Raw genomic sequence first — 27,205 nt, 5'->3', positions numbered from 1 at the left:
GAGCCTAACCAGCTGCATGGTCTTGGGGCAGTGGGTAATGGTGCAAATCCATTAATAAGAAGAGGTTCCAAGGGGATCTGCAAGACAGCAATTTTTAATCATAAGCTGCTTTATTGTGGAAAGGACCTGCTTTCTCTTGAGATGTCTAGTATCTTTGGAGGCATTGCATAAATAGTAGTCTAGAAAGAAGAAAGCTGTTATCTGAAATGAGCTGCACATAAATAGATAAGGAAAAGAGAAAATTCATTTTAATTGCATGTTATTATTTTGTATTAGCCACTTTGGTTTCTTCCTGGATTGAAAGGTGAGGTGCACATTAAAGGCCAAGGCTTAAGATGCTCTTCCTCTTGTGGAAAGTGTCTTCCATTCATAGCAGGGCTGTTTTATACCTGGCCCTAGGGAACTGTGGGGAGAGAGAGAGAGAGAGCCTTCATCCCAAAATGCTCCTTTGCTATGCATTTTTGTTTTATTTTGCCGTAAACTGTCCAGAGATGGAGGTTTGGGGCAGTCTTACATACATACATTTATGTGTATTTACATAAAAGTGCGCATACAGCAGTACTCCACCCATGTAACATTAGACTGTATGTCATCCACTGTAAAAGTTGCATATTCAAGCAGAATGTTTTACCCTCTCAGATGCTGTATCCCTTGAGGCAGAAGTAATAGTAAAAGGAGGCTAATTCTATTAAGACACACACCCTAGTAAGGTTTTGCATCCTCTGAGCAGCATAGGACGCACATGAAAGGCTGGAGATTGTGTCAGATCTGGCTCTACCAGATTTTATCCTTGGATCATGTGCAGCCTTGGACAGAGGATGTTACTTTAATAGGGATGCTGAAGGAGTTGATGTTCATGCTTCATCAGATTTTGCTCATGGTTATGAAATCTGCCAGGGATGTGCTTCTTAGCATATTACTGACCATTTGAACTAGTCTGCAGTCACAGACTTTCTATGGCCTTTGTTACAAATAGGGCCGTGCACTTTGTGGAGACCAAGGTAGAACCCTAATTATTGTGGTAATTAAAATTGGATTCATCTGCCCAGTGATGAAGACTCACCTGCAACTAATTATAATTGTTAAACATCCAGAGAGTGACATAAATATTGCATGACAATGTTTATTTTATAGCTTTAAGAGAAACCAAACCAAGTATATTCACTATTCCCTAATTGCTCCTCGACAGGATGACATTTCAAAGTAGACTGCAGGTTTTCTTTATTTAATCTAGGAAACTACAAACAGGAAATTCCTTAGTTTTCCTTGGTGCAATTTTAATCTGGATTACTAATTGCATTTATATATGCATCCTTTTTATATCCAACTTTCTTCCAAAGAGCCCATGGTAGCACTCACAGTTAGGGGTGTGCACAGACTGTTTGGCACAATCCAGTTCGAATTTGGACTGAACTGCAGCTGTGCAAACTGGTTCTGTCAAACTGATTGGCTGGGCCAGCTTGAACCAGTTTGAAGTGATTCGCGATTCAACTGCTCGAACTGTGAACTGCTGTTCACGATCGAACCAGTTCTGCATATCCCTACTCACAGTCCATTTTCTTTTATCATCACAACAACGTTTTAAGGTAGGTTAGGCTAAGAGGTGATGACTTGTCCAAGGTCATCTAGTAAACTGTATGTGGCTGGACTGGGGTTTGAACCCAAGTTTAAGTCCAACACTTAACCACTACACCATAATGGCTTTTAGTTCTCCCATTTATGTTTGCTGAGGTAAAGTCATAAGGTTATCATAGTTGTCCATTATTTTCTCCTGGACAGTTTTTTTCAGAACTCATAACTGAATGTTGAGCTATAAGAATTTGACCCTATGCAGAAGAATTTCAGTTTTTTTCAGGCCACATTTTGAATCAGACCTTGCATTTACGGGTATAATCAGAAGAAATATTCCCCATGTCCAAAGACCAGGTATCCTATGGGAACTTTAAAACTGAAAGTGAAAATCTGGCCAAGACATTGACTGCCATCAGCATACTAACGTCAACATATGCATCCTGGTATAGTGGAGGTACTGCTGATCACAAGAATTTAAGGTGAGGTGGGAAAAGTCTTTGACTAATAGTTCAGAACAAAGGTTTTGGCCACTGTGAGGAAAAGGATGCTTGACTAGATGAACTTTGCTCTAATCCAGCAGAGATCTTCTTATGTTAGACTGGGGAAAACAAATCTATTGACATTCCACCACCTGGAAGTTGGAAGTTGGGCCTCTCAAGCTGGAGTGTGGGCCTTTCATTTTATGGTTGTATTTGGAAGCCATTTGAATGTTAGACCCATCATTTTTGAATAGGCAATGCTAAGTGGTAGAGCAGATGCAACTGATTTGACTGTCACTGAGAGCACTCATTGTTATGATCCGTCAGAAGAGCTTTTAAAGAACTGACACCTGCATGAAATCTTGACAAGTGTTTAATCCCATTATCAGCTGCTTCCTATGGCTGGCAGTGGAGTATGCAGTTGTGATTTTTATTTCTGCCCCAAGGTCTGCCAGCAAGAATTGGTCATGGGGATGATCTTACACACATGAAAGAAAAATACAAGAAGTTCTTTGCAAAAAATCAATATAAAGTGCACGTGTGCGCAAGATTACTTAGCAGGCCGAAAGCACTCAAATCCATACTCTGGCGTCGGTGCTGTGCCTTTCGGTTGACAAGGCTTGCAACTTTCCAGATTCTTCCACCTTATAACTGCTCATTAATTACCTCCATTTGTCAGCTGGCAGTACAAACAGGGTACAAATGTTTAGTCTGCATCTTGGGTTAATATCTGGGAGCAGCAACAGCAGCAGTGGATGGACGGTTTCCAGAACTCTGCTACATAATCGCCTTCTGCTCAAATTGCTTAGCTCAAAAACCAACCAACCATCTCAGCAATATGTTCCCTTTCCTAATAATGCATCAGCTGAGCTTTCTTTGAAACTGTCGTGGTATAATTCCTGTTAGCATTCATATATATATTCTCATTGAGGTTAAAAACCTACTCATTGATTCTGTTTTTTTAATTCATAAAGTCTTTCTAACAATTTTTTGTTACATTTTCATACTTGTCAAATCAATGGTCTGTGGGTGATTTATAATCTTAAAAACCAACAATTTAAAATAAGCAAAAACAGATTAAACAATTAAGCAAAGTTAAATAGAAGTGCCATAATTGCCACGGGTTATGGTAATGGCCATCAGCATGGATGACTTTAAGCAGGGCATAGACAAATTCATAGAGAACAAGTCTTATCAATGGCTACTGGTCTTGATGGCTATAGGCTACCTCCAGATTCAGAGGTAGGATGCCTCCAAATGCCAGTTGCAGAGAAGCAATAGCAGGAAAGTGGTCATGCCTTCATCTCCTGTTTATGGGCTTCCCAGAAGCATCTGATAGGCCACTTTTGGGAAACAGGATGCTGGATTAGATAGGTCCTGGGTCTGATCCAGCAAGGTACTTCTTATGTTCTTATGTATTTAAAGGCATGATTTAAAACATGAATTTTTAAGGCCTTCTTGAAGGCCAATGACGGGGTCAACCCATGCATCTTAGGAGAGAGTGCATTTCAAAGCCCAAGGGCATCTATAGAGAAGGCCCAATCCTAAATCATCACCAAACAGGTTGGTGGTAACTGGAAGCCAATCTCCCCAAATGACCTTAGCAAATGGTGGGGATTTTATAGTAGTACTTAAAATTGTTGAGCAAGACTGCAGGATGGATAATGCCTGGGCCCATAGGATGGCCTTCTCTGTGGCCTCTCTTCTTTTTTGGAACACCCTTACCCCGCAGGTTCATTTAGCCCCCTCCTTAGTGGCTTTTAAGACCTACCTTTTTTGCCAGGCTTTTACCCTTTAAATATATATAGAGAGAGAGGGGGGGGGAGAGAGAGAGCGAGCGCACTATTGTTATTGTTCACCACCTAGAGTCTTTGGAGGCGGCGGTATACAATAAATCTTTGATAAATAAATAAATAACCAGTGCAAAACGTATGCTCTCACATCTCTTTTCAGGTCCCTTGAATTGTCAGCAGCAATAAGAAAAGGGAGATTCCCTGGACTGTTTATTTCTTCTCTGCATCCAGAACTGGCCCAAGATTGGCCAGCAAGTAAAGTGGGGTTTCTAAGTTCTGTTGCCCCCACCCCTTACTCAGTGGCACACAAAGCACTGGATCTTTACCTGACTTTGGTGCCTCTGGTGTCTGCAGCACTGCTCCTTCTCCTCCCACACTCCCTGGATTTAAAAAGGCAGAGAGGAATGGAGCAGAAGAGGATGTGTGGAGGAGAGGAAGGGTGGGCTAGAATGTCTCTCTTTCATATTTTATGTGTTTACCATGGGAAGCCACAATGGACCCAAGTTTCCACATAGAGTCGACATGAGCTTCATGGCTGAATAAGAGCTTCAACCTGGGTTTCCTGGATTTAACTCAGCATTCTTGCCACTACTGACACTATTAAATTCTCTGATGCATGACACAGCATGGAAAGGGTGGAGGAAGAGCCCAAAAGGCCAAGTGTGCACAGTTTGTGTCACTGAATTAAACCCCAGTCATGAGTTTAATTGTCTCTCTATCGCATTAAATAGGGCTTGACAATTTGCTGTTTTTGTTGTCCTAGACAAGCAACACCAATAGGAGGTTTATCAAGCCCCCTGGTCATGACCAGAGGGCTGACTTGAGGGGTTACAGCTTGTGCAAGATGCCACTTGTGAGTTAAATGCATCATTTAAATATGCTGTGTCCAGTAGAATTATCTGTAGGACAGCATAATGCATTTTGCCAGTATGAACTAGCACTAATTCTCTCCTCAAGTTACCTTTCCTATTTCAGTCAGCAGGCTCCATCCTTATGCCAAAAAAGGATATGTCTTCAGGAGGACTCCATATTTCCCATAGGAGATAACAATGGCAGTTCTAAGATTCTAATGCTAAAATTACCTTCTGTATTCAGCATCATATTGTCAATAACTAACCATGAAAAGTTCTTGGCAGAAGATACCTAGATCAACTGCAGGGATCCAGTTCTTATCCTGAAAGTTTGGCTTAGAGGGAGACCAGTTGCTGCTGGCTATCCCTTTAACCTTTGTTTTGTTTTGTTTTGCTTTAATTCAGATTTCGTTTTTAGATGAGTTTGGTCATATTTACCAAATGGCTTAAGCTATTTAGATTTTTAGTATCATTCAGACAAGTGTAAGGTGCCAGAAGTCTTGAGCCAGGGACTCTTAATTCCCTGCACTAGGGCAGTTCTGAGACTAAGGGAGTCATCAGTCGGATCTCTGCTGCACTGCAGCGCCAACCATATAATAGCCAGAAATGGTACTGCCGTTCTTCAACCCAGGTGACCTAAGGAACCAATAGGGGGTTGGCTGCCTATATTTAACCATTGCACCATACTTGATTAGTTCATGTAGTGCCCGTCTAGCTAGTATACAAAACAGGAAGTCTCATGGAAATACAGATCTAATCCAATGAGTTTATAGCTGGGACTTCACATTGCACAGAGCAGAATTTCCTTGTCTAAGTTTCTGTTATCTGAAACCAGCCGTGAAGACAGAGGAAAAGATTGAGGAGCTACTCCTCAAACATTTTTTGGAGGAGAGAGGAAAGACACTTTCAGGGTGGGGCAGGGGAGAAAAACATGTACTGGACAGAGTTCAGTAAAATGAGGGGGAACTCCTCAAGTGCTTAGGGGGGGATGTGCACCCCTGTCTGAAACTCCAGATACTTGATGTAACAGCCCAGATGGAACTGAAAGAGGCAGGAATTAATGTTCTTTCTTATGAAAATTGGCTTAAAGGTGTACAAATAAATAAAAAATCTAATATCCTCCTTTTACAAATCCCCCATCCCCCCTTAACTATGCCAGTGCTGGGTAAAAAGGAAAATGCGTCAAGTGTAAGCAGTTCAACATGGAGGTGCAGGACAGCTTCACACAAGTAATGAGTAAAGGTATCTACTACATTGAAAAGCAGGTATCATGTACTATTTCCTAAATTAGTAAAAATCAAATGATCTAAAAATCCCATGAAGTACAACCTCCTAGGTGTTGTAACTGTTCTATTGAGTTGTAAAACAACATGTTTCAGTGATTGGGTTTGTACCATTATTTAAGAAATATGTGAAGTATCAGTGGGAAACTTGATATAAATCAGTGATTTAATTTGAGCTGTTTTGCTAGATGATTTAAATCAGTGATTTAGATAGCCTTGATTTAAATCACCCCATCCTGGTATGTGGATGGCTCACAGTCTAAGAAGAAACACAAAGAAGCTCTTCTCACGGATCATGAGGAGTCTGTGGGGTCTGTGGGGAAAGCAGGTTTAACTCGCTCTCCCCGCAGGCAATCAAAGGGCAGCCCTGGGGCAGCTGGGGAGGCCACCCACACGACTGCTGACTCCATCACGGAGCCAGCTGGGGCTGCAGGGATTGGGGGCCACATGGCCCCCAGAGGTCCCAGGATGCCCTGCACGAGGATGCCTGCAGCGTCCCGGTTGGGGGTCTACTCGTGTGTCTCCACGTGCCGTGGCAACACATGAGCAAAGAAATGAGGTTAATGGAGTGCTCACTCATAGGAACATAGGAAGCTGCCATATACTGAGTCAGACCATTGGCCTATCTAGCTCAGTACTGTCTTCACAGACAGGCAGCGGCTTCTCCAAGGTTGCAGGCAGGAATCTTTCTCAGCCCTATCCTGGAGAAGCCAGGGAGAGAAATTGAAACCTTCTGCTCTTCCCAGAGCGGCTCCATCCCCTGAGGGGAATATCTTACAGTGCTCACACTTCTAGTCTCCCATTCTTATGCAACCAGGGCAGACCCTGCTTAGCTAAGGGGACAAGTCATGCTTGCTACCACAAGACCAGCTCTCCTCTCCATTAAACTCATTTAGGGTGTTCTAGGCAGGCTAGCCGCCTTGGGAGCTCCGGGCTCGCCCGTGAGCGCAGTGGTCCCCACGATCGACAGAAAGCTGGCTAAGCTCCGCTTTCCGTCAATTGTGGGAATAGCCTCAAGCAAACACACCAACAACAGCCACTAGAGGGATACTGTGCTGGGGCTGAACAGTAAAAGGTTACTACTTTTGATGGTGCCTCTTAGCAGGGGTGTCTATTTGGTCCTTGTTTTGAAAAGGCTGCATGTGAGTACAGCTATCCTATAGCACACTGGAGTTTCCGCTCTGGCACGTTCCTTAAATAATCTACCAGCGATTCAAGAAAGACGGCTTCATTCTGTAACGCCCACTGAGACAGACAGCAAAGCCACAGCCCGATTCTCTATTTAGTTTTTATTTCCTTCACAGAAAGGATACCATTTTTTAAAAAATTGTCTAGTATGAATAATGTCCTGCAAGATATGGTATATTTGTGGTGCTCTATATTCCACAAAATTGCCGCCTCTCGTTCAGCTAGGGAGGAAATAGTGAAATATAATTATACTGTCACTCAGCACCATCTCTAATGAATGCTGGTTTGTTCTCACTCCATTACTCAACTTACAATGAAGTATTTACATTAATTCTTAAAAACCCCTCCTGTCGTTTAAAGAATATACTAATGAATCTATTAGGCAGTGCAATACCATGGCCCAGTGGTTTAAAAAGGTCACGTAATATAGGGCATAATGATCCTCAGAACACTGGGGCAAGCAGGGTCAGATCTAGCATCTTTGCCTAAGATTACTCAACTGTCTGGGAAGGGGGAGGCCTGGCTGTTGAGGAGCGAAGAGGAATGGGCCGCGTGAATCAATTGATGGCACTCCAGAATCCCTGTGGTGTCACAGGAGACTCTCTAGAGCATGTTTCCTTGGCAAGAGGCCCAACCAGCTAAGAGACAGCATGCACAACTTCCTATCTAGCTGGACCCCATTCCAATCAAGAGCCAAAACAGAACTATATTTTTCACTGGTGGTGACATTAAAGCAGTCCCGTAAAACTTCAATTAGTATAGCAACCCAAGCCACTTAAACAATGATTAATTTCAAAACTTTTATTTTGAAGCAATGCAGAGCCACAACATACCTTCTTGAAGACCACATGAAGAGTGAAAGGGAGATTCGCTTAGGCCTTTAGCTTCTTTGTTCCATACACCATTTTAATGTTACTGGAACAGATAGAGAAGATATTCCCAAATGCAGCTAGTATGCCTAGTCCAGGCAGGGATTTCATGGTGGTCTTAAGACACCTGTTCACACTTAATTGAATTGCCCTAAATTTGACCTTCCCTTGACATCTGTTTTTGTGTAACAGCCAAGTAAAGTATGACACAGTTTCAAATAGACCAGTATCTGGCACCTGTTCTTTTATTATTTATTATTGCGATTGCATCAGCATTTACTTCCATGTCCTCACTGCTGTCCAAACATGGAAAGATGATCTGGTCTTTCCTTCAAAATGTCTAAAAAAAGATGAAACATAAATAGCTTGGAAGACTCGTGCTTAGCAATAGTTTAAGAAAATAGCCCCTTTCTCCCATCTCAGCACACTCACCTCTTCTGAAAGGATTTCAAATTAAAATATCAGCAAAAAGAGAGACTGTATAGTGGCTATGATCCAGCAAACCCTTAACCTGAAAGGAAGAACAGCCTCTCCAACCTGACTGTACACTGGATTTTAAGCTTAGGGAGATTTCTAGAGAGGAAAAAAACAGAAATGGCACATCTCAACCCTATTATTAGAACTGGACATACACTAATGCAAAGGGTTAAGGAGTATAAGAAGTTGGCTAGAAGGAGTTGTAGTAAGTGCAGTGGTAGCTATAGAGATTTATTGGAACTGCAAATGTTCACTGCAAGTCTTCTGAGGAGTTTGCACAGTGCTGTCTCCTCTATTTCCTCACTTCCTGCCTTAGACTGTACAGGAATTGGGCGAAGTTGTAAAGTGTATTAAACCAAGTTACTAAAATTAATAAACTTTACACTGAAACATTCAAGTTAAATTCAGTTCATAGGAAGCTGCACTATCTCAAGTGAGACCATTGATCCATCTAGCTCAGTATTATCTACACTGACTGGCAGTGGCTCGTCAGGGTATCAGGCAGGATTCTTTCCCAGTCCTACCAAGAGATGCCAGGGAGTGAACCTGGCACCTTCTGCATGTAAGCAGATGCTCTACCTCTGAGCTACAGCCCTATCCCCAAAGGGGGATATCTTACAGCAGTGCTAATATGTAGTCACCCATGCATATGTAAATCAGGGCAGACCCTGGGCTCACAACCATATAGGGGTGGGCTGAAGTGAAGGCCTGCTTCTACCTCATGCCTCCCAGATGAGATGACCAGAACCTCCTTTGGGCTCTGCAACTCATGCGCCCTCACAGTGACATCCCCATTGTGGAAATCAGGCACTGAGGCCTCAACATATATCACAATGCATGGTGGGAGCAGCAGAGAGGCAGCCCTCAGTACTTCAGAAGCTCTCCTCTCCCTGGCCCTGCAAACCACAGAGGACTCTTCCCAGAAGCTGGCTGCCCAGGAGCAGTTTAATGCCATGTAGCAGCACAGATTACCAAAGAAGGCGCTAAGACGGACTCCATTTTCCTCCTATCTAATTTCCTCCTATCAAGGTAGCGGAACTAGGCTATCCAGGTTCGGAGCTGCTGGTCAGGAGGCCTCCAAGCTCCCCAACTGACCATGGATTCCTGCGTTAACCCTGTCCCACCCAGGAATCTGTGGTGAGAATGGGCTACCTGCTTAGATAGGGATGTGCAATTCATGCTTGCTACCCCAAGATAGGGATGTGCAATTCAATTTGCACATGAATTGATTCATGCTGAATTTGGGGTGATTCACATATTAGACAATGAATCAAATCATCCCTTGAATGAAGAGGCTGTTTCAAGGTCAAATCAAATCAGACCTGATTTGGCATGAATGAATTTGCACAATTCAAGCAGCCATTTTGGTGGGCTTTCCCCCTTTGCTGATTTCTGACACTGGCTTCCAATTGGCTTGAGATTTTCTTGCTCCTTGGTTGGCTTATCATATAAATAAAATGTTGGCATGGGCAATTGTATCCCCTTTGGCTGGGGGGAGGGAGGAGGGACACTTTTGGAGGGAATTTCAAAATGTATATTCAAAGAGACTGGGAGGCAGAGAAAGAGAGCCCTTATGAAGAAGAGGATACATCAGGATAGGAGGAAGGAAGGTTTGATTTTGTGGTTTTATTTTCTCAGCACTGAGTATATGCTGTGCTATTGCTGCTATAACTGTTTTGCTGGATCTCAGATTGAAAAAGGGAGAACAAAGAAGGAGGGGACTTCAAAATGTCTCCAAAGGGACTGGGAGGCAGAGAGAGGAGAGCTCTTACATCTGAAAGGAAAGACTCAAGGAGGCAGGTCTCACAATCAGTGAGACAGCAGGGGCTGTGGGGATCGGGGGCAGCGCAGCCCCCGGAAGTTCCAGCATGCTCTGAGCTAGTGTGCAGAGCATGCTGGAGAGACCCCCGAGCCGGGAGGCTGCCCCCGGTCGGAGGTCTTCTCATGAGTTGCTGCGGCGCAGAGCTGTGGCGTGGCAACACACAATTGTAGAGCCCAGGTTAGCGGAGCCAGCGTGGTGTAGTGGTTAGAGTGCTGGACTAGGACCGGGGAGACCCGAGTTCAAATCCCCATTCAGCCATGAAACTAGCTGGGTGACTCTGGGCCAGTGACTTCTCTCTCAGCCTAACCTACTTCACAGGGTTGTTGTGAAAGATAAACTCAAGTATGTAGTACACCGCTCTGGGCTCCATGGAGGAAGAGCGGGATATAAATGTAATAATAATAACAATATATAACTGTTCTGCTCTGCAGTCTGCAGTCTGCATTTCAAGGTGTACTCACTCAGTCAAAATGTGGCTGAATACATTGCCGTAGTTGAACTTATGGCTATGCTTGCTGGCTGCTAAAGGGTGCTGCAGTAGCTGTTGGAAGTAGGACAGAGTCATAATTGTGTGTGAGAGAACTACTTGTACTTGTGTCAATGATGTTACTGCAGTGCAGGCACTGTAGTGGTAGTGGATTCTGGGTCAGTGATTCTTGTTTGGCCATCTTTGGATTGTGTGTTTGACAAAATGTGTTCTGTGTTGGGAGGAACTGTGTGTACTTCTGTTCTGCAGTGTTTTTCAAGGCAGGGTTACACAATGTGTGCACTCTGTTTGTTTCATCCACAGGGAACAATTGGGAACCCAAATCACCCCATTGTTCCCCATGGGTAGGTCCTAGAGACAGCAAAGTGGGTTGGGTGCTAAAGCATGATGGGTGCCACCCAATGCACAAAAGAAACAGGCAAGTGGGTGATTATATATTTTTTAACCTAACCCACCCACCCCCCATAGGGTTCTATGGGTTTTATTTATTTATTTATTTGATTTCTATACTGCCCTTCCAAAAATGGCTCAGGGTGGTGTACACAGATAAATAATAAACAAATAAGATGGATCCCTGTCTCCAAAGGGCTCACAATCTAAAAAGAAACATAAGATAGACACCAGCAACAGTCACTGGAAGTACTGTGCTGGGGGTGGATAGAGCCAGTTACTCACCCCCTGCTAAATAAAGAGACTCACCACGTTAAAAGGTGCCTCTTTGCCAAGTTAGCAGGGGTTAGAGGTTCCTAACTTTTATGAAAGTTATTTTAAAAAATTAAAAATTGCTTGCCTGTTTCTTTTGTGGATTTGATGGTAGGTAGTGCCTATCATGCCCTATCACCCAACCCACTTTGGTGTTCCCAGGACCTACCCCTGTGGAACAATGGGGAGATTTGAGTCCCCCATTGTTCCCTATGTGTAAATCACAATTTGGGGTGGGGGGCGGCGGGTTTTCTATTCAATTTGTCAGACCAGCCGTCAGTGGCCGGCCAGTTCAATGAATCAATTCAAATTTTTGCAATTCAATTTGAGGTCAAATTGAATTGCAAAAATCAATTTGTACACACCCCTACCACAAGACCAGTTCTCCTCCCCTATAAGGTTAATTCATAGCATTAATTACTAAAAGCAGATCATGCCTGCCTAACACTGACCTGCCCCTAGGACCTCATTTCAACAACACCCTGGCAAAATACTTACCTATGTAAGCACTCTGTGCCAGCCATTTAGACAAATGGGATGCACTGTACATGAATCTGACTCATTCATTAGAAAATACCAATTTCAGTAGAACTCTACAGCTAGTTTTAGAGAGCTGTCTCATTGGGATCTTTGCTAACACTTGCTCCCCTCACTGTTAACAGCTGCAGACTATTTTATAAATGTTTGGATTTGATCAACACTAATGATCCCACTGTTGACATCACCAGTCGAGCTGCTGCAACACAGGGCGATGCTCCTTAAATTGGTGAAAGAAGAGTGTGTATTTGAGACATTTTATATTTCAGCAAAGTATAAAGACTGTGAAAAATGGCAGGGCTTTCTCATAGTGGCACTGCTGCTCTAGAACAGTCTTCCTAAAGAGGCCCATCAGGTCACTTGGTTGCTTAGTGTTTAGGCATGTTCAAACCTTTTAAATGTCCTCAGATATTTTAATGTTCCTGGGGTAATTGCACTCTTATTTCTCTATTGTTGTTCATTCTTATCCTTAGAATTGTTTTATGCTGTTTCAGTTTTTATGGCATTTTTGTAAATCCCTCCGATGTCCTTTGACAGAAGATTGGTAAATAAATAGGCAACATACAACATATAGTTTTGCAGAACTTGCAGTCAAAGCATACATTTGTTTTATTTCAGATTGGGCTGGTTCAGACAATATATCTATCCTAATCATGTGATGGAGGAACATGCATGCACGTAAGAAGCCAAAAACATCAGACCCAGGACTTTTCTAGTCCAGCACCCTGTTTTCCACAGTGGCCCACCAGATTCCTTTGGGAAGCCCACAAGCAGTAGATGAAGACATGCTCTCTCTCCTGCTGTTGATCCCCTGCAAATAATATTCAGAGGCATCCTGCCTCTGAGCCTGGAGGTAGCCTATATCCATCAAGACTAGTAGCTATGGATAGACTTGTCCTCCATGAATTTGTCTAAGCCCCCTTTTAAGCCACCCAAGCTAATGGCCATCACATGTTCTTCCTCCATCTGGTGTGCTGTCTTGCTGCCACATAACCACACAGGGGGGTACATCTGAACTGCTCCTCATGAGCAGATGACAAACTTCTGTAGATTTTTGCATGTAGGGTGGTTTGAATGAAATCCCACCCACCCATGATTATTCACCAGTGGGATGGTATGCTGGGTGGGGGAAGATGTGCATATACATTTCCTCCCCATGTAATTAGCAGGAGCGCAACTAGGTAATTTTGACGCCCGGACTTGAAGCTCATTGGAGCCCCCCCTGCCATGAGGTCCCCCCTAAAAAATTTTTAAGCAAACCTCCATCCTTGGGGGGAGGGCTCCTGGGGACCCTCTGTCCTGGGGTCCTCCTGCTGCCCCACTGCTGCCCACGCCCGCTGCTGTGCTGCTTCTTGTCATTTTTACCTCCACCATGCTTCACAGCTGGGGGCTGGGTGGGAAGTGGGGAGTATGCTGAGCAGGCTCAGTCTCCCCCATAGTGGTTGTGGGTGGTGATGGGTGACAGCTGGCACAGTGGCTGGTGGACCCATCTGTCTGGGCCTTGAATGTGCCAGCGCAGTGGGAGTATCGACTGTTGCAAACCCAAGACAAGCCCTGCTCGGCTCACTCCACCCACCCACCCACCGGCTGCGCACATGGCGGCAGTGAAAATGACAAGGAGCAGCGCAGTGGGGCAGCGGCAGGCACGGGCAGCAGCAGGTTGACAGAAGGTGCCCCAGGACATTTGGAGCCCCCTCCCCGGCTCAGGAGGCCACAGACCGCGACCTCAAGGTCCGGGGGTAATAGCACCTCCGGTATATGTATATGTTTTTAACTTGTTTTGTGCTATTGTTAACTGCCCAGAGATGAAAGTTTGAGGCAGTGTACAAATTTGATAAATATATAAATAAGGAAGGAAGGAAAGGAAGGAAGGGTCAGCAGACATATCATCCAAACTGGCCCATTATCTGATTTTCCTCTGATCAGTGGGCCCATCATCTAGCTAATACTGAGCCAGAGTTGTGTCACAACCAGAACTGTTGTAAAGATAACATGAGATAATCTCCACATTAAAAACTTCCATTACTACGTGCATTAGTCCAGGAATTGTCAAACTGTGGGGCCAGCCCACTGACCCTCTCCAGACTGAAGGGGTCTGGGGCACCTTGACTCTTTGGAGGGGTCTGGGGCACCCTGAGCCCTTTGGAGGAAGATGCAAGTGTGAGACATAAATACAAAATAGAGACCCTTTGCTAAACTGTATTTTGGACTAGCATGCGTCCATGATCCAAACTCACATAAACAAATAGAGGCAGGCACCCTTCCTTTGTACTGATTTCTTAACAAGGCCATTATGTGATTTAAGAAGTACTGCTTAAAGCAGGGATTCTCAAACATTTTGAACTTTAGCTTCTCCTTCTAAACCTTTTCTCTTTCTCTCTTTCTTTCTTGCAATAAAATTACAGTGCATAAATGCAATCGAGGCTAGCAATAATATACATGAATATAAATTCTAAACTGATGCTACCTTCCCCAACCCAACACCAATAATCTGTTTCATGCAGAGATCCTTTGCTTGCAGTCATGTGTATAGAGTCTGCTGTTGCATGTGAAGAGTCTTGCACTGAGTTACTATTCATGCACCAGCAATACAAGTGGATCTGTCTTATGGTTTTCTAAAACCACGCACAGGAAAACAGAACAACAAAGCAGTAACTGTTTTGAATTCAAATCATATTGGAATGATGGTACAGTGAGGGTTCAGTTACCCCAACAAATCAATGAGGGTCTTCAACCTTGGAGCATTAAAGCCATCTAGGTATTGCTGGAGGAGGAGGAGGAAGAAGAAGAAGAAGAAGAGGAAGGAGGAGGAAGGCTTCACCTTCACAGGATCCTATTCCTGCCAGAATCTGTGACCCTCTCCAGATACCCCAGACCCTTTCAGTGATCTGGCCCCACAGTTTGACAATTCCTGGACTAATGCATGTAATAATGAAAGATTTTAAAGGAAAGCATTCATAGCAAATGACTATTTAAACACAATTAAGTACCAAAAGCAAGCAAGCAAGCAAGCAAGTTAAACAAAGAGCATTGTTAATTCAGAAGTATCAATTTAACTTATGCTTTTGTTGAGATTGATAACAAATTATTACTAATGTTAGCTTTGCTTGAATCATACCTGCATATTTTATTCTGTTACCAGCTACCACCATTCTCTGTTATTTATTTATTATTATATTTTTACCCTGCCCTTTCCTCAAGTTCAGGATAGGATATACTGTGCATGGATTTCCCCTTCCTCATTTTCCCCTTCAACCTTGTGAAGTAATTTAGACTGAGACATAGGTAGGAGCTGTTCAGACGTCATGCAGAACCATGGTTAAAACTTGGTACCATATAATGTCTCCGAGCCTCATCAGGAGGGTGCTCTTCCCACCACCCCCTCACTCTGGCCATGTACAAGTCTGAAGAATTCTGCTTCCAACTGGGGTTTTCTTTTGTGGGCAGGGATGGAAAGGACTATAGCTCAGTAGAAGAGTATCTGCTTTCCATGCAGGAAGTGCCACGTTCAATCCCAGGCTTCTCCAGATATCCCTCTTGAGAAAATATCCATCTAAAACACTGCCAAGCTTTTGCCCGTCAGGGAAGACATTACTGAGCCACCCGGATCAATATCTGATTGTATATAAGGCAGCTTCTTATGTAAGATCGTGACTGGTCACTCAGTGAGCAAGTCGTTCTAGTCTAACATTCTGTTTTTTTCTGTTGAATTTTCCAGAAGTGAGTCCCAGAGAATGAGGCCTACTTGGTAATGTCTTTCATTTGATTTATTGGCACATTGGATCAGAGGTTGGGTTTTAATGGGATGGTATCAAGTGGCACCTGCACTTTTCAACCGAAGTTTCTGAACCTTAAATCTTTTTCTTCTCTGCAATCCCATCACTTCCTTCCAAGCCTTCCCATAGATGAGATAAATTAGCAAGGTTACTGTCCATCATAAAATATCAGAGAATTCTCTATAGCAACACCGTGATGGAAAGTGGTGTCACGCAAAGTGTCCCATTAATTGTCTAATGAAAACCATGCACCTTCTCTAGCTTAGTGTGCCAGCTTAACTATATTTTGTTTAGCTGCATGTAGCACAACTGTCTCTTTGTTATTCTTCCAGTGGGATTATTTATGCAATACACCAAAGGACTACTTCCTATCTTGGTGATCTTCTACTTACTCTGAAAAATAACCCGCTTATTAAAGCTCTGTCTTCACTAAATATTTACTAGAGGATATGCTTTCAGGAATCAGTTCACACTCCAGCAGAGGAAACTTTTTTCATAGCCAAAATTAGCCTGAGATCTGCTGTATGATTTCTTAAGGAGGCAGTACTGTGATTTCTGCCCTGAATCAGTTGAGAAGGAAGGGATAGTAATTAAAATAAATAAAACAAATTCATGTATTCACCAATATGGTGATTCAGAGTTTATTATCTATCTATATTATAATTTACTTAGACATACCCGTTGTTAATCCCATGTGTGGCAGCTCTTGAGAGAGTTTGTGAGCAAGAGGAGGGGGAGAGGACAGCGAAGGCAGTGGGGAGCATAAGGCCAATGGATAGGCCAGCGAATGGGCAGATGGGGAGAGAAAGCAGCAGCAGCGGAGGGCTGGAAAAAGCGGCAGAAAAAAAAACATTGGAGGGGGAAAGAGGGAAGAGGAGGGGGAGGTCTGAGGGCTGAGAAGAAGGGCACAAGAATGAGGGAGAACTAGAGCCGCAGACTGACCACTGTCCTCAAAGCAATATACAAAAGGAACGTTTAAAAACAAAATCTGAAATAACAACATAAATAAAAATAAACACACAATTCTAAAGCAATTAAAACATCCAGTAAGCTGATATAGAGCTAGCAGAAGTCAAGAGAAGCAGCAATTATAAATTAAAAGTATGCCATAAGCAGGAAGGCTTTTGCCTGGTACCTAAACACATACAAAGAAGTTGCCAGGAGCACCTCCCTTCCATAGAGAGCTACCCATCACACCATTGTGGGCAGTGGAACCCAGGGTAAAGATTTTCTTGAACAGGCAGGAGCATTTTGGAGAAGATGCTCCTTCAGTAAACTGGTCGTAAGCACTTTAAGATTATTTATAAGGAATATCTGTTTATTTATCACACCTCTATATGATCTTCTTAAGATAAAATGGTGGCTGAAGTGCAGGTACAAGTTGAAACTTGCTCCTCAAAAAATAATACAAGCTCTAGAATCCAAATGACATTTTTACATAGATTGTTTATTACCTGCATATCTTGACATTTTTCAAAAGAATTCAAGCTGCCATACATAGACTTACCAGGAGGTCTCTCAAATGGGTAATGACTAGATCAGATGCACTTAGCCTCAGTAAGGTTGCTGCATCATATGCCTTCAGACTGTCCTGGCCCAACATTGTAAACCACCCTGAGCCATTTTGGAAGGGCAGTATACAAATCAAATCAAATCAAATCAAATCAATCAATCAAATAAATAAATATGCAAGACTGTACAAGGTATGAACATTGGTGCTACAGCAACTCTGGATTGAGTTGATTGAACAATGTTAGCTATGGGAAAGTACTCCAAGTTAGCCATGTGAAAATGCCCACAGTACCCTGCACTGGAAGTGTGTGGTACTGCACAGGAATAGCTATGCTGGAAGCAGCTGCAGCCACATGGCTCATTCATGTGACATCTATGTTGTTTGAGAAACAAGCTTTGTCTTTCTTGGTGTTTTGTTTTGTTTTATTTATTTATTTATTTATTTATTTATTTATTTATTTATTTATTTATTTATTTATTTATTTATATTTATATACCGCCCTTCCAAAATGGCTCAGGGCGGTAATTTAATGTTTATTATGGCATTTTTAGCCTACTTTCCAGTAGGCTTATGAGATCACCTGGCATTCAATGTGTGTGTCCCCCGCTATCAACTTCACAATGTCTGGACCAATATTAACCAAATCAGGTACAGTTTTAGGGACACCTCAATGGTGTAGTTTCAAGATGGCAGATGCATGAACATTTGAGGCTCAAGAGGGCTAACTTGTGAACCACCTAACCACTTTGAACAAAATTTGCTACAGGTGTAGGGGCACAAAGGGACACCTCAAAGGTGTAGTTTTTGATGATGTCATCCATCCCAATTCAAGATGGCAGACATTTCAGGCACAAGAGGGCTAACTTGTGGACTGCCTAACCATTTTGAACCAAATTTGGTACAGTTGTAGTGAAGGACACACAGGGACACCTCAACCGTGTGGTTTGCAATGATGTTATCCAACCCAGTACAAAATGGTGGATGCATAAACATATGAGGTGCAAATGGGCTCACTTATGAACCACCTAACCAATTTGAACCAAATTTGCTACAGGTGCAGGGACACATAGGTTCAGCTCAACGGCATAGATTATAATGATGTCATTCACTCTGATTCAAGCTAGCGGACACATGAACGTTTGTGGTGCAAGTGGGAACCAATTTGGACCAAATTTATCCCCACAGTTGTAGGGACACATAGGGACACCCCAAACACATATTTTGTGATGATGTCATCCACCCCAGTTCAAGTGGGTTCAACTTGTGAACTGCCTAAATGATTTGGACCAAATTTAGTCCAGTTGTAGGGATAATGAAAAGAAAGTAGGCAGATTAGTTCTTACTAGAACAACGTTATTTATGCAATAACATAAAACAGACATTTAAAATATCCTAATCTGGGGCAGGTCCAAACATATGGACTGAAGTTCTTCCAGGGTCAGCACATTTCTAGCAACATTTTTCTATTTATAGATTAGAGTTGATGAAATCTGTCCAGGGTCCAACAAGCCTGTAAGACCATTTTCCACTGAATGTAATCTAAATGTAGTCTAAAAGGGACTGTTTGATAGTCTTAAATAGTTCCATATATTTCTTCCTCGGTATTCAATTTAAGCCAACATTCATCTAGAGAAGCCCCTAGTTTAGCACAGAGGAAGGAGGATAATAATCTGTGTGCTTGTGTGAGTTTCTCTGTTGATTTAAGTAAGTGGAAAACATCAGGAATTTCACATGCACCTAAAAACAAAGGCCAAATTTAATATTGAGACAATACTGCATTTGCAAGCACTGCCAAAAGACTGAGGTAGATAATTTAGACTGCAGTTCTAAATACACTCATTGTTCCCTACTCAGTTTGTTTAGGATTACAGTTTAAGTTATCTACCTCACTATTTTGGCTCATTGGACTGAATAGAACTTAATCCTGAGTAAACATGTATAGGACTATGCCATTAACTTCTAATTTAAGATTTTCAAAAGATTCAAAGTGGGCCGGTATGTTCGACACCAGCCCTGCTCACACAGTTGGGAAGGGGATGTACCAAGGGCATGCCCATTAGGATGTTCTCTGCAGACATCCAATATACATATGTCACACATGGCTGGGGGGAGGCTTTCATCTGACACCCACAAGAGCCTATCTACATGCACCCCAAATATTTGTTTAATGTAGTAGTTTGGATCATGTGTACAGAGGCCATTCAGATAAAGGGGTGCCTTTGCACGGCTTCGGCTAGTGCGCCAGCTGCATCCCTTTCTCGAGAAGGCAGATCTGGCCACGGTTACCCACGCCTTAGTCACGTCACGGCTGGATTACTGTAACGCGCTCTACGTGGGGCTGCCCTTGAAGAATATCCGGAAACTGCAGCTAGTGCAAAACGCGGCAGCTAGGGTTTTATCCAGAGCTGCCGGGTGGGAGCACATCACACCCATCCTGAAAGAGCTGCACTGGCTGCCAGTTCATTTCCGGGTCCAATTCAAGGTGCTGGTTTTGACCTTTAAAGCCCTTAACGGTTTGGGCCCGGGGTATCTGAGGGACCGCCTGCTCCCAAGGGTTGCTGCCCACTTGACAAGGTCATCTAAGGGGGCTCTGCTCCGGGTGCCTACAATGAAGGAGGCTCGGCTGTCGTGCACTCGGGACAGGGCCTTCTCTGTTGATGCCCCCAGACTTTGGAATGCTCTCCCAGTGGCCATTCACATCTCAGACTCCATCACAGTTTTTAGAAAGCTTCTTAAATCTTGGCTTTCCCGCCAGGCTTTTACATGACTGTTTCTATTGCTTCTTCTATGTGTTTTTACTCATTTATAGTTTTTATACTTGTATTTTATAGTTGTTAAATCAGATTTGTTTTATATTTTTAGCTTAATATTTTAATTGTCATTTTTATTGTATGTTTTTTAACTTTTGTAAACTACCTTGTAGGGATGTGCACGGTCCGGAGAAGTCCGGACCGGCACCGAAGGGGGGCCTTGTTTTTAGGGCGGGGAGGGCTTGCTTAGCCCTCCCGCCTCCTTGCCCCCGCCAGCGCCCGTATTGTACTGTATAGGGGCGCTGGAAACCAGCCGCCCCCCCCCGCTGCCGCGGCCGCGGCGAAATAACCCCTAAAACCAACCAGCCCTCCCTCCCTCCCAGCTACCTGCCCGCCCGCCCGCCCACCCACTCACCCAGTCGCTCACCCCGGTGAGTCACCCGGTCGCTGGATAAAAAGCGAGAGGAGCTCCGGCACAGAGCTCCTCTCGCTTGGAAGGCCTCCAGCAGAATGGTGGCTTGCGCGCGCCGCAAACCACGCCGTTCTCCGGAGGCCCGGTCTACCCGCCGGGAAAGGGCCGGGTAGACCGGGCCTCCGATCGCTGGGTAGACCGGGCCTCCGATCGCCGGAGGCCCGGTCTACCCAGCGATCGGAGCCCCGGTCTACCCGGCCCTTTCCCGGCGGGTAGACCGGGCCTCCGATCGCTGGGTAGACCGGGCCTCCGATCGCCGGAGGCCCGGTCTACCCAGCGATCGGAGCCCCGGTCTACCCGGCCCTTTCCCGGCGGGTAGACCGGGCCTCCGATTGCTGGGTAGACTGGGCCTCCGGCGATCGGAGGCCCGGTCTACCCGCCGGGAAAGGGCCGGGTAGACCGGGGCTCCGATCGCTGGGTAGACCGGGCCTCCGGCGATCGGAGGCCCGGTCTACCCAGCGATTGGAGGCCCGGTCTACCCGGCCCTTTCCCGGCAGGTAGACCGGGCCTCCGGAGAACGGCGTGGTTTGCGGCGCGCGCATGCGCGCGCGCGCAAGCCACCATTCTGCTGGAGGCCTTCCAAGCGAGAGGAGCTCTGTGCCGGAGCTCCTCTCGCTTTTTATCCAGCGACCGGGTGACTCACCGGGGTGAGCGACTGGGTGAGTGGGTGGGCGGGGGCGGGCGGGCAGGTAGCTGGGAGGGAGGGAGGGCTGGCTGGTTTTAAGGGTTATTTCGCCGTGGCGGCGGCGGCGGCGGGGGGGGGCGGCTGGTTTCCAGCGCCCCTATACAGTACAATACGGGCGCTGGCGGGGGCAAGGAGGCGGGAGGGCTAAGCAAGCCCTCCCCGCCCTTAAAGACATACCCCCCACCCGGACCCGAACCAGGCAGGGCCGGACCGGTCTGGCAGTTCGGCCATTCTTTGGAATGGCTGCCGGACCGGTTCGGACACACCACTACTACCTTGGGGTTGTTTTTAATGAAAGGCAGTATATAAATTCAACAATAAATAAAATAAATAAACAGCCCCTCCACCAACATCATAAAGGGCTGAGATGGGAGATGTCAAAACTTCTGTGGTCTCAGCTAATTTCATGACGGGAGGGGGGTGGAATGGAACCAGACCAGCCCTAATATTTATTTATTTATTTATTTATTTTGAACATATTTTTATACTGCCCAAAACCTACGTCTCTGGGTGGTTTACAACAAGATAAAAACAAAAGTAGAACATTAGTTAAAAACAAAAACAAGAAATTTAAAACACAACAATTTTTAAAAACAATATTCTAAAAATATTAAAAACAATCAAAACAGTATCAGTAAAAAGCCTGGGTGAACAGATACATCTTTAAAGTCTTTTCTAAAGTTGTCAGAGATGGGGAGGCTCTTATTTCACTAGGGAGCGCATTCCAGACAAGCCGGTGGCAAATGCAGACAGACCTCTCCTGATGAGCTCAATGGGTGGTGGGGTTCATAACGAAGAAGACGTTCTCTTAAATACCCAGGGCCCAAGCTGTTTAGGACTTTATAGGTTATAACTAACACCTTGTATTTTGCCTGGAAACATATCGGCAGCCAGTGTAACTTCTTCAATACAGGGGTGATATGGTCTCTCCTAGATGACCCAGAAACCAGCCTGGCTGCCGCATTCTGAACCAACTGTAGTTTCCAGACTACATACAAGGGCAGCCTCACATAGAGCACATTACAGTAATCGAGTCTGGAAGTTACCAGCAGATGTACCACTGTTTTGAGGTCATCTATCTCAAGGAACGGACGCAGCTGGCATATCAGCCGAAGCTGATAGAAGGCACCTCTGGCCACTGCCTCAATCTGGGACATCAGGGAGAGACTTGGATCCAGAAGCACCCCCAGACTGCTTACCTGTTCCTTCTGGGGAAGTGTGACCCCATCCAGAACAGACAGATCAAACTCATCTCCTGAGTTTCGACCCTGCACAATGAGTACCTCCGTCTTATCTGGATTCAGTCTCAGTTTGTTATCCCTTATCCAGCCCATTACCGACTCCAGGCAGGCATTTAGGGAGGCTATGACCTCTCCCAATGAGGCTGACATGGAGAAATAGATTTGGGTGACATCAGCATACTGATAACACCCTGCACCAAATCTCCAGATGATCTCTCCAAGTGGTTTCATGTATATGTTAAACAACATTGGAGACAATATGGAGCCCTGAGAGACACCATACAAAAGTTCAGATTTTGAAGAACAACAGTCTCCAAGTGACACTATCTGGAATCTGCCCAAGAGGTAGGAGCGGAACTACTTCAGAGCAGTGCCTCTCACTCCCAACCCCCTCAGACGCTCCAGAAAGATACTATGGTCGATAGTATCAAAAGCCACCAAGAGGTCCAAAAGGACCAACAGAGTCACACTTCCTCTGTCCATTCCCAATTGGAGTTCATCCATCAGGCCGACCAAGGCAGTCTCCACCCCATAGTCAGCCTGAAAGCCAGTTTGAAATGGGTCAAGATAATCAGTTTCCTCCAAGACTGTCTGGAGCTGGGAGGCCACCACCCTCTCAATTACCTTGCCCAGACACAGAAGGTTGGAGACAGGCCTGTAGTTACTCAGCTCTGAGGGATCCAAGGTAGGCTTCTTCAGAAGTGGTCTAATAATTGCCTCCTTAAGACTAGGAAGCATCCTACCTTCCCTCAGAGGCGTATTTTTAATCTCTACCAATCCTTCTACAACAACCACCCTGCCAGATAGTATAAGCCATGTTGGGCAAAGGTCAAGAGGACAGGTGGTGGGCTGCACTGTTCCAATCAGCTTGTCCACATCCTCAGGAGTCACAAACTGGAAATGATCCAACCTAACTGAGGAGTTGCTGGACACCTCCACATCAGACACTGAAGTAATTGTGGAGATGGAATCTAAGTCTAATGGAATCTAACTGATGAACAATTGGGACAGACACACAATACTCAGCTGGACCCAGATACCCCAAATGATAATCCTTTGATAATATTTTGACCTATATTAATTTCTGGGTTAACCTACACTATGAATCTCCATGTGAATAGAGATCAATAGCCAGAGTGGATCACAGTTTTCCCCACACACAATTTCTAGTGGCTGCAGTTATAGGGGAATATTGGCTGGGTCGTATAGATTCTGTGAGTCTGTTGGCTGTATGAGAACACCAACACACACCAGGCCACTTCTATTTATTGTGTACTACTCAGTGGAAGAATGCAGTGCATGAAACTTAGATTGGTGTCGAAAAAGAAAGTACAACAAAAGGAAGCAAAACCTTATCCAAGAACAATTGTTTGTTTCTAGTCCAGGCATTGACAACCTTTGAGAAGTGGTGTGCCAAGTCTTCAGGAGCTGCTCAAAGAGGGTTGCCACTCAAAGCAAACCTGGCATCCCTGCCTTACTAGCCTTGCCCTCTGCATCAGTCAGGACATAACACTGTCCTCTCCCACATCAGTGGCCATGCCCCCAGCCGCTGGACTCACCGTCAAGCTGGAGGCCCCATACTGATCATTGCCTCTTTTCTACCTAGCGGTGTTCAGTGGCTGTCCAGCCGGCATTAAACAGTGCCGATTGGTCTGTCTCTCTATCCTTTAGCAAACCTTTGTGCTTTGTCTCCTCCATTTTGGGGACAACGCACAGAAATTAGTTGCTGGAGGTGAGAAACAGCACACACGCAAGGAAGACCAGCCACGACAATGCCCATTGTCTGCCTCTGGCTGGCATGTCCCTCTTTGTTGTAGCAGGAAGCAGTCATCCAGGATTGGTGGTGGTAGTCTCTCCAACAGTGCCAGCTGGCTGGCTCTCTATCATATGCAAGAATTTATTTTTTCAGAGGGCACATATTCAAGAGAGAGAGCCAGCCAGCTGGCACAGACCTCTACCACTGATCCTGGATGACAGCTGCCTGATACAGCAAGTAGCAACATGCCATACAAAAGCAGGCAGTGAGCATCATAGTGACTGATCATCCTAGCAATGTGAATGCCACATAAAACCATTTTGCGTGCCACATTTGGCATGTATGCTGACCCCTGCTCTAGTCCAGCTGGATCTAAGAATGTTAAGTCCCTGAAGATACCATATAGGCCTAACCACTCACATAGGGTTCTGCTACAAAACTGGAAATATTTTTCTAGTTCTTGTTGGAGATGAACTTCCAGTGCATCGACCTTTTGCACCAACTGTCCTAATGACCACTAGGGGCATTGGGAGTAGAGACAGTGAGTCAGGGTCTCCCTATCTGTCCCTACTCTATGACCCCTGAACTGACTCTGCAGCACTTCCTGTGCTGAGTCAAAAATGCTTCCTTTCCTCCTAGAGAGCAGATGGAAACATCTCTCTCTCTCTCCTTACCTATCCATTATGTAGTCCTTTAGATTAGGTATAGGTCTTTCCTATCTATGTGTATTTAACCAATAAATATTTAGTGTTTAGTTATACAAGGATCTCCATGTGATTTCTCTAAATAGCTGTAATATCCAAACCATCCTCTGCTACCTACTCTGTAACTGGAGTGTGTTTCAAACACCATTTTAGAGGCCTGTTTTTCCTTTGCTAATAGGTTTTCTGGCACTGGCTTATGATCCTATGGGGGTTTGGGGAAAAGGTGAAAAAATTGCTTAAAATTGCCTGCTTGCCCATTTATTTTGTGGGTTAAGTAGTAGGTAGCACCCATCATGCCCTACCACCCAACCCATTTGATGTCCTAGGAGCTACCCATTTGGAACAATGGGGTGCTTCGAGTTTCCCCACTGTTCCTTTGAAATGTTTTGAGGGTTTTTTTTCTGTTGAAACAACCAGGCCAACCGCTGTTTCGACGATGTCTGCATTTTGTTTTGAGCTTGAAACAAAATGCAAAATCCATTTTTGCACATTCCTAGTACATAGCAAGCAATCTGGGTAGGTTGGGCTGCGATGATGGAGCAGAGGGTCTGGCAGTCTTAGAAGGGGTCCTAAGACTGCGCACATTGGGAGGGGCAATTTACAGGGTTAAAAGACACTGAATCAGTTCTCAGTTACTAATTACCTGGAAGTGTTTCTCATGTAAAACAATAGAAAAATGGGAACAGAAAGGAGCTAGATGAGATAGGCTTATCTTAATAATGAAATACTAGTTTCGGGAAGTTGTTGTTTTAGCCTTTGGGCTTAGAAGAATCCAGAAAAGATTATTTAATGGCCTTAACACAAGGAACGTGAAAAATCTGTCAGGAAAGGAAGGGCTATGGAGAACTGGACTTTGTGTCTTGGGAATGCCTTAGGGTGACAATCCTGGAAGTCTATTTTCCAGGGAGTCCTTTGCACACACCATCAAGAAAGGGAGTGGTAGCTATGTAGCTTCTGTAGACTCTCTATGTAGCTTCTGTAGACTATGTAGACTCTCTCAGCTAGTCGTTAGCTTCAGTGTTGAATACTGTTCCTTTTCTGGATTCTGTTGCACTTAAACCCAGGTGAAGCCATGCCAGCCACCTCTTGTAGAGGTGCCAAGGGGGTGTACAGACAGTCCCAAATCTAGATCCCATAAAAGGTCAATGGGCTACTATTTATGTATTATATTTCTTTACCACCCAAGTTTAATATAGGAGGATTGTCTTTCTTAGAGGCCTTCAGGAGAGCCTTAAAGACCCATCTTTTTAGCTCGGCTTTTAATGATATCTAGTTTTAATTTTAACCTGGTTTACGAGTTATTTTATTTTATTTTATTTTAATCTAAACCACCCTGAGCCACTTTAGGAAGGGAGGTATATAAATTGATTGATTGATTGAATGAATGAATGAATGGCTCTAGGTGGTTTACATTAGCATTCTGTGGACCATAATTTTGGCAATGCCAGTTCCAAAGACCACACAAGGACAAGGGTGGAGAAGAGTTTACACTTTTCATTCAAATGTGACTTTTTTTTAAAAAAGCATCACAACAACCATACCAAACAGAATGTCCACAAATATCAGGAGTGTGTATCACACACACACACACAGAAAAATGTAAGGATGTTTTGAAAAACATAAGGAGCATTTTCCAAACTTATGAATTTTAAGTTTTGTTGAATTCATTAAGAATGAAGCACATGCTAGACTGTGCCCAAAATATCACGCAAATATTAAATAAACATAAGCCCTGGAATTTAATATAAAGAACTCCTTGTACTGAAAGAGCGAGGCTCAAATTATGGTGGCAAAATAGAATATTCTGTTTGTTCTTTACATTGTGTCTCTTACACAATGTAAAGAAAATTATGTAAAAATAGAAACTGTATGTTGGGATTAATGTAGTCATTTGGCACTCTAGACTTAAATATTTGAATGGACATATTTCTTGCTCTGTTACTGATGAAAAGAGTTTAATCACATATGTAACTATTCCATTGAAACCAATGGAATAAAAGTGCTTAACTTTGCTTGGATCATGCCCAAAATCTCATGCCAGAAAGCCTTGAAAAATATATTTATATTAGCACATTTGCTTTATTAGTAATTTTGTCTTCATCTTGTGGTTTCAGAACAATGTTATCTGCTTTCTATTGCTGATTTTCCCTAGAGTAGCCTACTGCTGTGAAAATGGCCAAGATCTCATAAAGTCAGCATTCTGATTTGATGAGCTCAGGTAGAAGAGATCACTATTTAAACAAAAGGC

The 27,205-nt window shown here is 44.1% G+C and overlaps 1 protein-coding gene across 1 annotated transcript in view; it reads right to left on the bottom strand.

Annotated features, from left to right (window-relative positions):
- Positions 1 to 231: 231 nt before the first annotated feature.
- Positions 232 to 27,205, bottom strand: part of CDC42EP3 (CDC42 effector protein 3) — a 92,151-nt gene continuing 65,177 nt past the window's right edge. Inside the window, exons 4-5 of the transcript XR_008317907.1 lie at positions 8,000 to 8,375; positions 232 to 403 (exon numbers count right to left, since the gene is read on the bottom strand). The gene's annotated coding sequence lies outside the window, so the exon portion shown is untranslated. The remainder of the gene's footprint in view (positions 404 to 7,999; positions 8,376 to 27,205) is intronic.

This window comes from Hemicordylus capensis, chromosome 1 (assembly GCF_027244095.1).
Source record: "Hemicordylus capensis ecotype Gifberg chromosome 1, rHemCap1.1.pri, whole genome shotgun sequence".
In the NCBI taxonomy this organism is placed as follows: domain Eukaryota; kingdom Metazoa; phylum Chordata; class Lepidosauria; order Squamata; family Cordylidae; genus Hemicordylus; species Hemicordylus capensis.
Note: the sequence above shows the minus strand (reverse complement) of the source record. Positions and strands in the feature narration are given on the sequence as shown.